This window comes from Hibiscus syriacus, unplaced genomic scaffold (assembly GCF_006381635.1).
Source record: "Hibiscus syriacus cultivar Baekdansim isolate YM2019G1 unplaced genomic scaffold, ASM638163v2 tig00003041_pilon, whole genome shotgun sequence".
NCBI classification, from domain to species: domain Eukaryota; kingdom Viridiplantae; phylum Streptophyta; class Magnoliopsida; order Malvales; family Malvaceae; genus Hibiscus; species Hibiscus syriacus.
Window position 1 is genome coordinate 207,446 of NW_024061960.1, and position 14,766 is coordinate 222,211.

At 34.7% G+C, this 14,766-nt stretch overlaps 2 pseudogenes; both read right to left on the minus strand.

Annotated features, from left to right (window-relative positions):
- Positions 1-244: 244 nt before the first annotated feature.
- On the minus strand, positions 245-8,810 carry LOC120167522 (annotated as a pseudogene).
- A 1,673-nt stretch (positions 8,811-10,483) lies between these two features.
- Positions 10,484-13,547, minus strand: LOC120167529 (annotated as a pseudogene).
- Positions 13,548-14,766: the final 1,219 nt, after the last annotated feature.

The window sequence follows — 14,766 nt, forward strand, 5'->3', positions numbered from 1 at the left end:
TTATTTTCGTGTGGTTCATAGTTTCTTGGTTTGTGATGGAATGATAATAGCATCAATGATTTGTCTCAATTAGATCTTACAGAGTATATTATTTTGGTTTCTTTATATTTTGTTTTAAAGTTAACAAAACTCCAGATCTTAAATAAACCTGATATATTTTACATGGTTGATCATTATGGGAATTCGATATGACACCTTATATCCTCTAAATAATTCGAATCGAGTTCGAAATGTTACAATAATCTCATGGGTTATACGAGAAAAAAAAAAAGACAATTTTCGAATTTGATTCCAACGTGTTCAATCGGATTCCATTTGTGTTCAAATAAGTTTGATTTATTTTCCAATTACTAACATTTGGCATATATCCGATTAGGATATTGGTCTAACATGTGCTCACCTGCATAGAAAAAATATCTTATAAATGTTACTAAAAGCCCTTTACTAATAAAGAATCTCAAGTTTAATGTTATGAAAGCTGTTTGAAAAGGAATTAATTACCTTGTGTGAGCAGACCAAACTCACTGGAAGTTCCTTCTATTTCTTCCAAGGACGACCAATTTGCATATGCTTGTCTCACCAAATTTTCAAGATATCCCTGAAATTGCAAATGACATACATAAGCTTATATGAACATACAATTAAATAACACTTGCGGCAAAGAAAATAATTTTAGGTTAGAATAAATAAAACATACTCTGTTAATACTAGCTAGGCTTTGTATAGGATATATAGCCCCATTAATCTCTGCTTTCATGAGTTGGAAAATGTGGTTTAAGAAGATCTTGTAATTGGGGCCTCGAGAAACATAATATTTATTGCTCATAACACAAGTTTTGGCGTGCTTGATTGTCACATCCCACATTTTCTTGGACATTCCTGGACCTAAAATCTGTTCAACATCATTGAAAATTGAATCATTTCAGTTTTGTTTTTAGAAGAAGAAAAACCCTAAATCTGAATGTAAATACTTAATCTTCTAAACTTCGCCGGATCAACAACGGACAGTTTCAAGAAGTCCTGGACAGTGTGGACGCCCTTAGAGGTTAGCTTTCTGTGGAATGCTCCATCCCTTCCAATCTTTTCTAGGCGCCAAACTTCATCTCCCAACATTGGTGGATGGTGTTTCTTGTACACTTCAATCCACATAACAAATAAACAAAGATAAATTCTCAAACATTTTTTTAACAATTCCTACCTAAAAGAAAGAGAATTTTATGTTGCGGAAGACGGCTATCGGATAGAGCAAAATCGCAACTGATAATTTGAGAAAATAAAAATGAAGATAAAAGAGACACAAAATTTACGTGGAAAACCCCTAAAAATTTAGGGTAAAAACCACGGGCAACGGTAGAAGAATTTCACTATGAGAAAATAGGAATTACAACCTCTCTCGATCTACCAAGGAGAAAACAATGATAATTCTCTCTAGAGAAAAGGAGAAAACAACTCTCAAGAAACTCTCTAAATTCTCTCTAGTATTGGAAGAAAGCTATAATGCTTTGGGATGGTTTTGAAGCTAAAAGAGCTAGGGTATTTATAGTAGAAGCTTTAAGGACTAATCTTGAAAATACCCTAAAAGTTTAATGAATAAAGTTTGTAATTTGCCCATTTAGTTTTCAACCATTGTTGCACCTAATTTTGACATTTTATATTTGGTGCCTACCATTGTTGAAAATTTCATTTTTTTTCAACCTTGCTAAATGCACTTTCGGTGCATGCTTTCAACAATCTCCCACTTGAAGATTTGATTGGCACAATCATATCTTCACACCATTCTTTCTACCTTGTACCACCATGTTGCTTACGTCTCTGACAGTCCACAAGAGGATCGACACTAGGTAAATTTATCAGCATTGATTGCCTTCGTCATGAAATCTGCTATGTTGTCTTTGGTATGGATCTTCTGCATATCTATCGTTCCTTCTTCCACCTTTTCACGAATGAAATGGTACTGAACTCGTATGTGCTTTGTCCTTAAATGAAATGTTGGATTCCTTGCTAGATGCAAGGCGCTTTGACTGTCACAAAATAGAGAGACATACTCTTGATTATGCCCAAGCTCCTCCAATAGCATCTTCAACCAAATTGCTTCTTTACTGGCTTGTGTAGCTGCTACATATTCTGCCTCTGTTGTGGACGTAGCCACAACTGACTGCAATTTTGAAACCCAGCTTACAGCTCCACCAACAATTTTGAACACATATCATGTAGTAGATTTGCTTTTATCCAAATCCCCTGCATAGTCAGAATCTACATAACCATTGATTAGTAAGTTTGATCCTCTTTACAATATTCCAATGCTCTTTGCCTGGATTCGCCATGTACCGACTAACCACTCCCACTGCTTGTGCAATGTCTGGTCTTGTGCATATCATAGCGAACATTAAACTTCCCACTACTGATGCATACGGTACTCGAGACATCTTCATCCTCTCTTCTTCACTGCTAGGACTCATACTGGAGGATAATTTGAAGTTAATAGGAAGAGGGGTAGAAATTGGCTTACAATCTTGCATGTTGAATCGTGACAAGATCTTCTTCAAGTAATTCTTTTGTGAAAGCCAAATCTTCCTATTACTTCTGTCTCGGTGAATTTGTATCCCTAAAATCTTGTTTGCTGATCCCAAGTCCTTCATTTCAAATTCCCTAGCCAGTTGTGCCTTCAATTCTTCAATATGATCTTTGTTGGGTCCTACAACCAACATGTCATCCATATACAACAGCAAAATAACAAAATCGTTATCACCAGACCTCTTGAAATAAGCACAAGGGTCTGCATTAAGTCTGTTGTATCCAAGGCACATAATGAAAGAATCAAATATCTTATACCAACACCTCGGCGCCTGCTTTAGACCGTACAGAGATTTGTTCAACCTGCAAACCAAGTTCTTCTTTTCTTTTTCTTCAAAACCTTCAGGCTGGAGCATATAAATTTCTTCTTCAAGATTTCCATGAAGAAAAGTTGTTTTAACATCTAGCTGCTCTAGATGTAAGTCCAATGTAGCACACATTGCCAAAACTACTCGAACTGTTGTTAGTCGAACCACAGGAGAAAATATTTCATTGAAATCAATACCTTCTTTTTGAGCATATCCTTTGACCACCAGTCTTGCACGATACCTCTCAACTTGATCGTCACCATTTCGCTTGATTTTGAAGACCCATTTGTTACCAATTGGCTTCCTTCCTTGTGGTAGTGGCACAAGGTCCCATGTATTATTTTTATGAAGGGCTTCAATTTCTTCTTGCATCGCCATCATCCACAGTGAAGCATCTGAGTTGTTTATTGCCTCCTGGTATATTGATGGCTCACCGTCCTCTGTTAAAAGGCAGTATGCAATATTACCTTCTATAACATAATCTGAGTGTCAATTGGGACGTCTTCTCACACGATTTGATTGACGAGTTGTTGGTACTTCAGAACTCTCTGGTTCTTGTTCATCATGTGCTGGTTCTGCTTCAGAAGAATCTCCTTGTTCAAACTCCTTTTCCATATTTATCTGTGTAGTCTCTGACTTTTCAGTGCTATCATCGTCTTCTTTTCTTTGTAGTTTATCATCTACAAAGATAACATCCCTGTTGATGATCACTTTGCGGGCAGTGGGATCCCACAAGCGATACCCCTTGACTCCATCAGCATACCCCAAGAATTTGCATTTCCTGGATTTTGGATCCAGCTTTGAGATTTCTTGGGAGTTGTACATCACGTACACAATACTTCCAAATATATGGAGGTTTGAATAATCAGTTGGTTTACCAGTCCACATCTCTATTGGTGTCTTTAGCTCTATTGCAGTTGATGGAGCTTGATTCACCAAATAACAGGCGGTATTGACTGCTTATGCCCAGAATGATTTTTCTAGGCCTGTGTCCCTCAACATTGCTCTTGTTCTTTCTAACAAGGTTCTGCTCATCCGCTCTGCCACTCCATTTTGTTGAGGAGTGTTTGCCACTGTGAACTGTCTTTTGATGCCTTCTTTCCTGCAAAAGTCATCAAATTCTTCGCTTGTGTATTCTCCTCCATTATCTGTTCTGAAACACTTGATCTTATTTCCAGAATCAAGTTCCACTCGCGCTTTGAAGATTTTGAAAGTTGAAAACACATATGACTTCTTCTTAATAGGATACACCCAACATCTACTAGAGTAGTCATCAATAAATGAGACAAAGTATTTTGCTCCACCTAGGGATGTAACTGGTGCTTGCCATACGTCAAAATGAACTAATTCTAGAACATTTTTGCCTCTAGAATTTGACGTGTTGAATTTCAACCGGTGCTGCTTACTTGTTATGCAATGCTCACAGAAAGTAAGTGATACCTTTGTTAAGCCTGGAAGTAGCTTTTGCTCCACAAGAACTTTCATTCCTTGTTCTGACATGTGTCCAAGTTTTTGATGCCATAGCATTGCCAAATCTGAACTACATGAGGTAACAGAGGCTTCTGCTTCTACCAAAGTCTCTCCCTTAAGCATGTACAAGTTTGCAGCTATTTTTTCGCCTTTCAGCACCACAAGCGCTCCACGGAACACCTTCATGATTTCTTTCCGTGTTTCAATCTTGCTTGCATTATTATCCAACAATCCGTAGGATAATAAATTTTTCTTCAGGCCTTTCACGTGCCGCACATCTCGAACAACTTTAATTGTTCCATCATACATCTTTAATTTGATGGTTCCCACACCAACGATCTCTAAGGCATGATCATTGCAACTATACACAGATCCTCCTGAGACAGGTTCATAATGATGGAATCATTCTCTTCTTGAGGTCATGTGATATGTCGCTCCCGAATCAATGAGCCATATATATGCAAATCTTTTTCTGCCTTCCACGGTGGTTGACGCTTCACAGCATAGAGCATCTCCATCATCTGAAGTGTTTGCGGTATTGCCTTGTGGATTGGAGTTTTTATTTAGACTCCAACAATCCTTCTTCAAGTGACCCTTCTTTCCACAGTTGTAGCACTTTAAATTCTTCTTGCTCCTTGACTTCAATCTACCATGTTTGTGACTGCTGCTTTGGCCACGTTCTGTTGATCTCCCTTTCGTCGTTGTCAACGCTTCTGCTTGTTGCAGATTTATTTGTCTGTCTTCCTTGTTCTTGCGCCGATTTTCTTCTTGTAGAACAGCAGCTGCAACGTCATCGAAGACTAGACTGGTGACATTATTGTTTGTCAAGTTGATGATGAGTTGATCATACGAATCTGGTAGACTTTGAAGTAGAAGTTCAGCACGTTCTTGTTCTCTTATTTTACAACTTAAGGATGTAAGCTGATAAATTAAAGTGTTCAGCGTATTTAAGTCCTCTGTCACTGAAGTAGATTCTGGCATACGGAGAGTGTACAATTTCCTCTTAAGGAAAATTTTATTGTGCAACGATGTGGCCTCATACAATTTGGTGAGATGATCCCATATCTCCTTAGCTGTCTTCTTCTCCTCGATGCTTGACAATACTTCATCTGCTAATGCTAGATGAAAGTTTGCCATAGCATTCCCATCTATTTCGATCCATTTGTTGCCATATGTAAAATCTACTGACCTTTCACTGATAGCTGCTAGACATCCGTCTTTCCTCAGGATGGCATTCATCTTCAATTTCCACAATGAGAAATTTCTCCCATTAAATTTTTCAATATCAAATTTCGTTGCCATAGCTTCTATTACGGATAGCTCCCACTATTTCACTATAGTGAATAGTTCTCTGGAACCTTCAAAGAATGGATAATACCTTCTTACTTTCTTATGTTGGAGGATCCACCTTTTGGTGGCAACCACAAAGACAATAAGTATATATTACACACTCTAATCTAGCTCTGATACCAATTGTTGCGGAAGACGGCTATCAGATAGAGCAAAATCGCAACCGATAATTTGAGAAAATAAAAATGAAGATAAAAGAGACACAAATTTACGTGGAAAACCCCAAAAAATTTAGGGTAAAAATCACGGGCAACGGTAGAAGAATTTCACTATGAGAAAATAGGAATTACAACCTCTCTCGATCTACCAAGGAGAAAACAATGATAATTCTCTCTAGATAAAAAAGAGAAAACAACTCTCGAGAAACTCTCTAAATTCTCTCTAGTATTGGAAGAAAGCTAGAATGCTTTGGGATAGTTTTGAAGCTAAATGAGCTAGGGTATTTATAGTAGAAGCTTTAAGGACTAATCTTAAAATACCCTAAAAGTTTAATGACTAAAGTTTGTAATTTGCCCATTTAGTTTTCAACCATTGTTGCACCTAATTTTGACATTTTATATTTGGTGCCTACCATTGTTGAAAATTTCATTTTTTTTTCAACCTTGCTAAATGCACTTTCGGTGCATGCTTTCAACATTTTACTCTAATGGGTATTGAGCGCATAACCTAAAGGAAATGAGGAGATGTGAACTGAGAGTTTTTAATCACATACTCTAGAGATTATTGATATAAATTCTCAACAATTAAATCATATTAAATTATTGTAAAAATCTAGTAGCTAACATAAGACTAATATTTGATATTTCAGACGAAAAGGCAGAGATGGCGCTGTTCTTTGTTGACTGAAAAGAGACTTGAATGGTTTAAATTAAGCATGAAAAGGAAATGCCCTCATCTTAATGGGTTGCCGCCCATGTACCCAGAGTTTCACTATACATAAAAGGAAATTTCATGTTCAATGATATGCCCTATCAAATATTTTTTTATATTTCAGAATAAGTAATTTCTTAAGCAGTTATATATAACTTATTATTTGTTTTGCAAAATTGAGTGGTATTTATCCTCGATAAACTTAACTTTTTTATTGAGAAAAAGTGACACATGACATTAGTAATAAGTATTTTTGCTGTATTTAGACATATGTATAATTCTTTATAATTACTTAATTTTGTTATTGGTATAGTATCTAAGGACTTGTTTATTAATAAATATTTAGAAGAAGTCTAATTTAGCAACGGACATAAGATTTAATATTAGAGGTGAACTTAAAATATTTTAAAAGAGATAAATTTTAAAAATTTTATGAAGATGAAAACAAATTATCAATTAAAAAATAAAAAGAAAATATCTAAAATATATGATAAGTTAAAATTTTCAAGGGCGGTCCATTACTGATCTAATCAAATTTAATTAATTTATAAAATTAATTATTTTTATTAAGAAAAAGTGGTATATCATATACTGAGATTTTAAGCTATGTTAACGGGTCGGTATATTATAAGATCGGTATTTGTCACAAATTCTATTAAATAAACCCAGTTTAAAAGGGGTTTTAGACAACAAATTGATAATATCTTAATCGTAGCTAAGGGTCAGATGCAAAGTACAACAGCTAGCAATATAAGAGGGAAGTATAAACAAAAACATTTTTATGAAAAAAATTATTAGATAATCCTTGTTGATAATTCAAAATTAAGATGGCTTCTATATTCAACTTCAGGATCTTAAGCTACTCAACATCTTGACTTAAGAGAAACCCAATTACACAATTCTAATTAAAGCAAATATTACCATAATTAAGAAAGGATTTTTATTTAACATGACAATAATAGAGTAAATAGAAGAATGAATACTTACATTCGCCGCGGTGGTCTTTGACAACAAAAGCTTCAGTCTTGGCTTCACGAATGCGAACACCTTGGAAACTCCCTTGTGCAACTTTGGCTCCGATTCTGAATTTCCGACTCCGAATCCAGCTCGAGTTATCGGTAAATTCGATATCTCCGATTGAAGCACCTCCATCCCTCACAGTCACTGCTAATTCTCCGGTAAGCAAAGGCCATTTCCCAGTTCTCTCTCGCACGATGATTCTGTCGAATTCTTCACTAGTCCAATTGTCACCTTCTCCCGACGGAAAGTCCCCATCGAGAACGACTATATCAACCTTAATCGGGTTCGGGAGAAGAACCGGAGCCATTTGGTCACCTCTAGTATCTACCAAAGCCACTTGAAGCTGATTGATTTCTTCATCCAGGATCTTGCTTCCGGTGAAGATGGGTAAGGAAAGACCTTTAGGGAAGATTAGTTTAAGGGTTGATGGTTCTTCTGCTTGAATTCGAAGTGACGGAGACCGGCTGAAGGAACGGAACCGGTTTCGAAGACTGCGGTCCACTTATTCCGTTACCTGAAAATGAATTGATAAGGCTACTTTTATCAGAAAATGAAACAAAATATTGCAACTTTTTATGCATGTCTTTTTTACCATTTTTAGGTAAAAAAAAGTTCAGGTATAGTTCCTCAAAAAAAAAATTCAGGTATAGTTAATAACCATTATTTTAGAAAAGATATTGAATTATATATGAAAGCATAATGTATTAAATTTAGGATTGATTTGTATTGAATAAAATGGTAATTGTAAACAGTTTTAGTTTTAGCATACCACTCTTCTAAGGACAGGTTCCAAGCCTGTATACAAGCAATTCACCATAACAGCTTGCCCAATTACACTGTTAATAAGCAGAGAAATAAGATTAGGGTTGATGAAAGAAGAGATGTGCATTATTGGTAAAAGCTAAAATTGCACCATATATATGAAGAAAAACAATATACAAAACATGAGAAAATGGTTCTAAAACTTGAACCATATGGAAACAAAAGGACTAATGGATTTGAACAAAGAAATACACAACAAATTGATCATTTATTGAAGAAAAGTTTGGAACTTTACGAAGCAAAAGAAGGTTTAAGTCTCATCCGTTTCTCTTTTGGCTCTTCTATGTCGGAACAAGACTCACTACGAAGCCGTTTACCCGCCATTTTCCAAGTGAATTCTTAAGGACCAAAAAGAAAAACAAACAAAACTAACGGACCATAATTGAGGAAACATAGAGAAAAAATAATGGGTTTAGGGTTTAGGAAATGTCATGGTCTTAAAACGATGTTGCAACGGAATTTAAATACAGGAGAGTTTGTAATATTAATAATAAAAAATGAAGGTTCTTGGAATGTTGGTGGAAACAGCAGAGCAATAACCACGTAGAAACCTAGGTGTTTGTTTGATGTGATGACTTTTTGACATCAACTCTGCTTCAAGTCAACCGTTTCCCTTTATTACAAAAATTAGTAAAAACAACATATCGAAGCCCTTTGATGTCCATCTAACGGTTAGTGCAATTCCAACTTGGATTATGTTCACAGTATTATAAAGGGTAAACTATATGGGTGGTCCAAAGGTTTTGGTCCATCTGATTTTAGTCATTGGTTAAAAAAAGAACAATTTTGGTCCCCTGCGTTATTGATCAATTTGGTTTTAGTCTAATTGTAGCTCATAGACCATAAACACAAGGTAGCTCAAACCCATCAAAGTAGCTGCTTTGATTGACAAGTGGTGGAGGAGGAGGAGGAAGAAGAAGAAGAAGACATGTTTTTTTTAATTGCCTACTTAACTTTTATTAATGGGTTAACAATAGCTAATGCTCGAGGGACTAAAATCGGACAAACCAAAAACATAAGGGACCACCGGTGTAGTTTAGCCTAAAAAAGAAAGTTTGTGATAAAACAATAGAATATTATGTTCAGAGGGAAAAGGGGTAAAAAACAGTCCACAAATTGCCTCATTTCTTAGAAGTATCTCATTTAGGTAGGCCATTGCAGTTGTCCACAAAGCTTGTTCTTTTAAAAAAAAAATCTAATTTTCAAGTTAGCAATCCTTTCCACTTGATGTTATGAATATTCATATAAGTGGGGTCAAACCCGATTGTCCGCCTCGCTTGTTAATTGTTATTAAATTTTAATTTATCATCATATCAGAAACAAAACCTTAAATTTATTAGTCCCTTTTCCTGATTTCTTTTACTTAGACAAATTATATATCATATATTTACTAATGTTGATGGAACAAATTTATTATATCGATCGCTGATAAAATCTTTTTTTTTTATTTTAACAAAAAATCACAATAATAAAAAATAAATGTTGGTCGGTGTTTTTATATGATGGAGATGAAGGAATCATGGAGATATAAGGGTGAAGGAGGAAACAGTGGAGAAGATCCCCTCCTCATTCGTGGTTGAGGATTTATAATAACTCTAACTGATGATGTCAAATATAAGATCATTATAATTTTTCGTATGCCAACATATGGAATAAATATGATTGCAGGATTCTTAGTTTTCGTCATAGTATATCGTGTGGGTCAATTAGATGGTTTATCAACGTATTGTACCTGATTTGGAAGATATAGTCTTCTTGAAGACTTCTATAAGCGAAAGGGCTATACTATCCAAAAGTGTTTGATTGGATTTATGTGAAAATTCTTTCTTTTCATTTACTTTAGATGGTAGAATAGGAATATTAAGGAGGCAGACAGATCTGAACACATATACTTCTTGAGATACAAGATATGGATATAAGCAAAAATTACAACTCAGACATAATTTTTTTTAAAAAAATTAGAACATATATCAATTCTTATATTATGATCCTAACATTGTTAATGTAAATGGGCAAAGCATTAAACAGTCAATAGACAAAGACTTTAAATATACAAAGCACAAAGCAAACTAAAAGTGCATAACAATGGGAGCAAATCTCAACAACTTGTCCAAAAGTACTTGGTGAAAATTTCCTAGCAAATATCAACTATTCTTTCATTATAATAGCACTGTGTAACTTCTTCAAAAACTCTTCGGTCACTTCCTCTCTATCGAGCCTACTGGGATGAGGTCCTCCCTTGGACCAATCCACATACATCAACATTTTATACGCATTTCTGTCGGGGAATTTCATATCGACAAACGTCGGTAAGTAATGCTCATCCCCGTAACAATCATTCTTGCAATGTTGCCAGAAAATGGGGAAATATGTTCGGTCAGTGATTACTTCGACGCAGAGAAAACGATCAATTTGAAACCACTGAGAGCCTTTTCGCCATTGTTCGATGGTGATCAGCGGAGCCATCGCAACTTTGTATCGGCCACGGCCGACTGGATTTGGTAAATCATATGACTCCACGAAGAACTTGGTTGAGTTGATGAGATAGTCATAGACGATGGAAAAATTGAAGAGAGGGATACATGATTCCGAAAGAACGAAACGTTCGTTGGAGATATCGAGCAACACGTTTGCTAATAAACGGCGTTCCGCTTCCACCATATTCATTTCTCCCCATCTCGCTATCTGTATTAATTCATTTCGATGAGAACATATTGTAACGCTTGAGACATGCGTATGCAAGTGCAAATTTGATCGAATTTTTTTTAATTAAATAGAGATGTATTACATTTTAAAAGTAAATATCGAAATTTGAATTTATACAAGGTAAGACAACATAAACATCTTGATAATTCGGTGAATTAATGGATCTTAATTATAACTCAGGTATAGAAATTTATCCTTATTGTAGAATTACTCAAGTATAGAAGATTAATCCTTTTTACAAAAGAAAAGATATATAGTTCTAATAAAGTTTAATAAATTTTATAAAAGAGGTTTTATTCTAATAATTAATTGCTATAATCAATAATTATTTTACATACTTTTATAATATTAAATTATTGTTTGATAACATAAATTTAAGAAAAATGGATTGAATTTCTAATTTAATATAAATTATGATTGAAGCAAAGGTAAGTATCGTTTTTATGATTATATGTTAATTTATAAATTCTATTTTCTCGATTTGAGGGGCTTAGCCGCTTAGGTACTTAAATAGCCAGCAGAACTTAACATAATCGACCATAAAAACATGGGTAAAATACACAAATGGTCCTCAAACTATCAGACATTGCTTTGTTAAATTCTTTGACTATTAAAAGTTACAAAATAGTCCCCTTACTATAGGGTGTTGCTTTATTGAGTCTCTCGACTATTAAAAGTTACAAAATAATCACACTACTATTCATATGTTCCAAACTCGTCCCTTTTTGTTAAAAAATGATGACAATTTGAGTTGGACGTTAACTTGTTGACTGAGATATGATAGTCGTTTGACATTTTGAGATCATATTTTATATCACAATCAGCAGGTTAAAATTCAGCTCAAATTGTCATCATTTTTTAACAAAAAAATGATGAGTTTAGAACATATGAATAGTTGAATGACCATTTTGTAACTTTTAATAGTTTGAGGACTCAACAAAGCATTCTCCTATAGTCAAGGGATCGTTTTGAAACTTTTAATAATCGAGAGAATCAATAAAGCATCACATTATTGTCAGGGAACCATTTATGTACTTTACCCAAAAAACATAAACAATATATATGCTCTTAAAATCTAAGCTGTTTTTTTTTCACTTGAAATACTACCAATTTTTGGAAAATTGAAAATATAAATAAAAATTAAAAACACAATTAGAACCAAAATTACCTTAATTTATTGGCAAAATCAGGAAAATATTAGTGGCGCCAAAATAATTTGACAAAATAAAGTATCTTTAAATTTATTTTGGGATCTATGACATTTATTACAATTTTCTGGACTTGGTCACGTGGGCATGACGAGTTCCAATAAAATATATTTTTTATTAGAACTCGTCACAGGAACATAACAAGTTCTAATAAAAATTATGTTTTATTGAAACTCGTCATGTCCACGTGAAAAATTTTAATAGAAAAAATATATCTTATTGGAATTCGTCATGTCCACGTGAGCATTTCGAAAACTCTATAATAAATACCATAAATACCAAAATAAATTTTCACCGACGATATATTTAAAAAAAAATTTGGCGCATGCATTATTGCTGTCTAATTTATTATGTTTTAACTTTTTTCCAAAATTTTCTTTTGAAGCTCGGTTTTACATTTAAGGCAAAAATCTCAAATTACTATATAATAATTACGTAGCGTAATTTAATGCAGCATGATTACCAAATTTTCCGGACCTTTTTTCATTTCATTTTGGTTCAAAAATCTATCAGATCAAACAAATTAACACAATCAATGAAATGAAAGTAAGAGAATTAAACAGCTAAAATGGAATTGAAAGAATGAAACATGCTGAAAATGGGATGAAACTGACCTTACTAGGAATCCAACGTTCATGAAAAACTGAAGACTTGGCATTGTTTCACCAAAAGAAGGATCAGAATGAACGTAAATGGAATAAAACCCTTCATGTCCTCTAAAGAATTTCTCCCAAAGAGGAGCCAATAACACTTTACCTCTCGTCAAGAACATAAATGCCACTTTCGGGGTTCGTTTGATCGGGAATTTTTTGATTTTAGGAACAAACGATGCCCTCCAAAACAACTCCTCATCCGTCATGTTATGCCTAGTCATCGCTGGTCTGAATAATTCTATAATATAATCCCTGCGTTTCCTCTTATTCTTCTTCGTCGGCCAAGAAGGCTTAGGATGTTGTGTCATTGGAGGAGCTGGTCGAATAACAGCAGCCGTTACATTTGTTGACGGTGGAGACAGCGGGTGACAAACGGAAGCGCGGAAGTCGGAGAGTTGATTGAGTTGGAAATCCATGGAGGCATCCTTGAGATAGAAGAAACTGAGAGTGATACCTATGACCAAGCCTAAACTGAAGAGGAGAATATAGAAAATGATGTCGTAGAATTGAATAGGTGAATTGGAGAGTTTGGTGGTGGCGGTGGGTATTTGAGAACGCTCCGCCATATTCTTCTTCATTGCCAATGAGGAATAGGCAGCGCCGTCGTGGGATGGCGTTGGATTGAGGGCTGCTCTTCTTTCTTTGGGCTTTTAATTAGGACGAGAAAAAATCGTCGTCGTCGTGGTGATGTCAAAATGAAATTATTTCTTTCTGTTTTTTGCTTTTAATATAAGATATACAGAGAGAACCAAGGACGTACAGATTCTTTTGATGTCAAAATGAAGTTTATTTCTCTCTCAAATGTTTTTTTTCCATCTTTTTTAATTAACGGCTAATATTGTAATAATTATCGGTTAATACTCTCAAATACAATCTTCTTAAATTGTGGATTATTTTAAATTTATCTTGAAATTTTAAAATACTCTGATTGAATCTTACAACAAAAATTTCAAGTCCTTTCATAAGTTTTGACATTAAATATTAAATTATGGAGGAGTTAGTTTTTACATTAAATATCAAATTTTAATTTTTTTTTATATTAATTCATTAATTTTTAAATGAACAATCATGCGAGATTTGAACATTCATTTAATTTCTTTTCATTTCCGGTATCTTTATTAGGGATGGCAAAAAAATCCGAACCCGACGGGGAAAACCGAAAACCGAATTAAACGGGTCGGGTTCGGGGATGATAAACGGGGACGGGGACGGGGACGGGGAAAACTTATTTATTTTAAACGGGGACGGGGACGGGGACGGGTTTGGTAATCCCCGCCCCGATACCCGACCCGATAAATATTAAAAATAATTATTTATATATATATATATATATATATATATATAATATTAATAAATTTAATTTAAATAAAAAATATATATTTATATATTTAATTTAAATATATATATATATACCCGGCCCGATTCTCGGCCCAATACCCGACCCAATACCCGTTTAAATAACTGTTTATGCTAAACGCGGATACCCGTTTCCCTGCGGTTTTCCCCGATTACCTGACGGGGATCCCCGTTTAAATCCCCGCGGTTTTTTAAACGGGGACGGGTATCGGTTTTTTAAACGGGGACGGGGGGACCAATACCCGGCCCGAACCCGGCCCGTTGCCATCCCTAATCTTTATTTATTTTTTTCATCTTTTACTCATGTACTTGAATTGAACCCACTAGTTCATCGATTGATATTTGAGATAAATCTTTCGATTCTTCGATTGCCACGACCACATAATCAAATTTTTGTTTCGACTGTCACAAAATCTTTTCAATCACTCT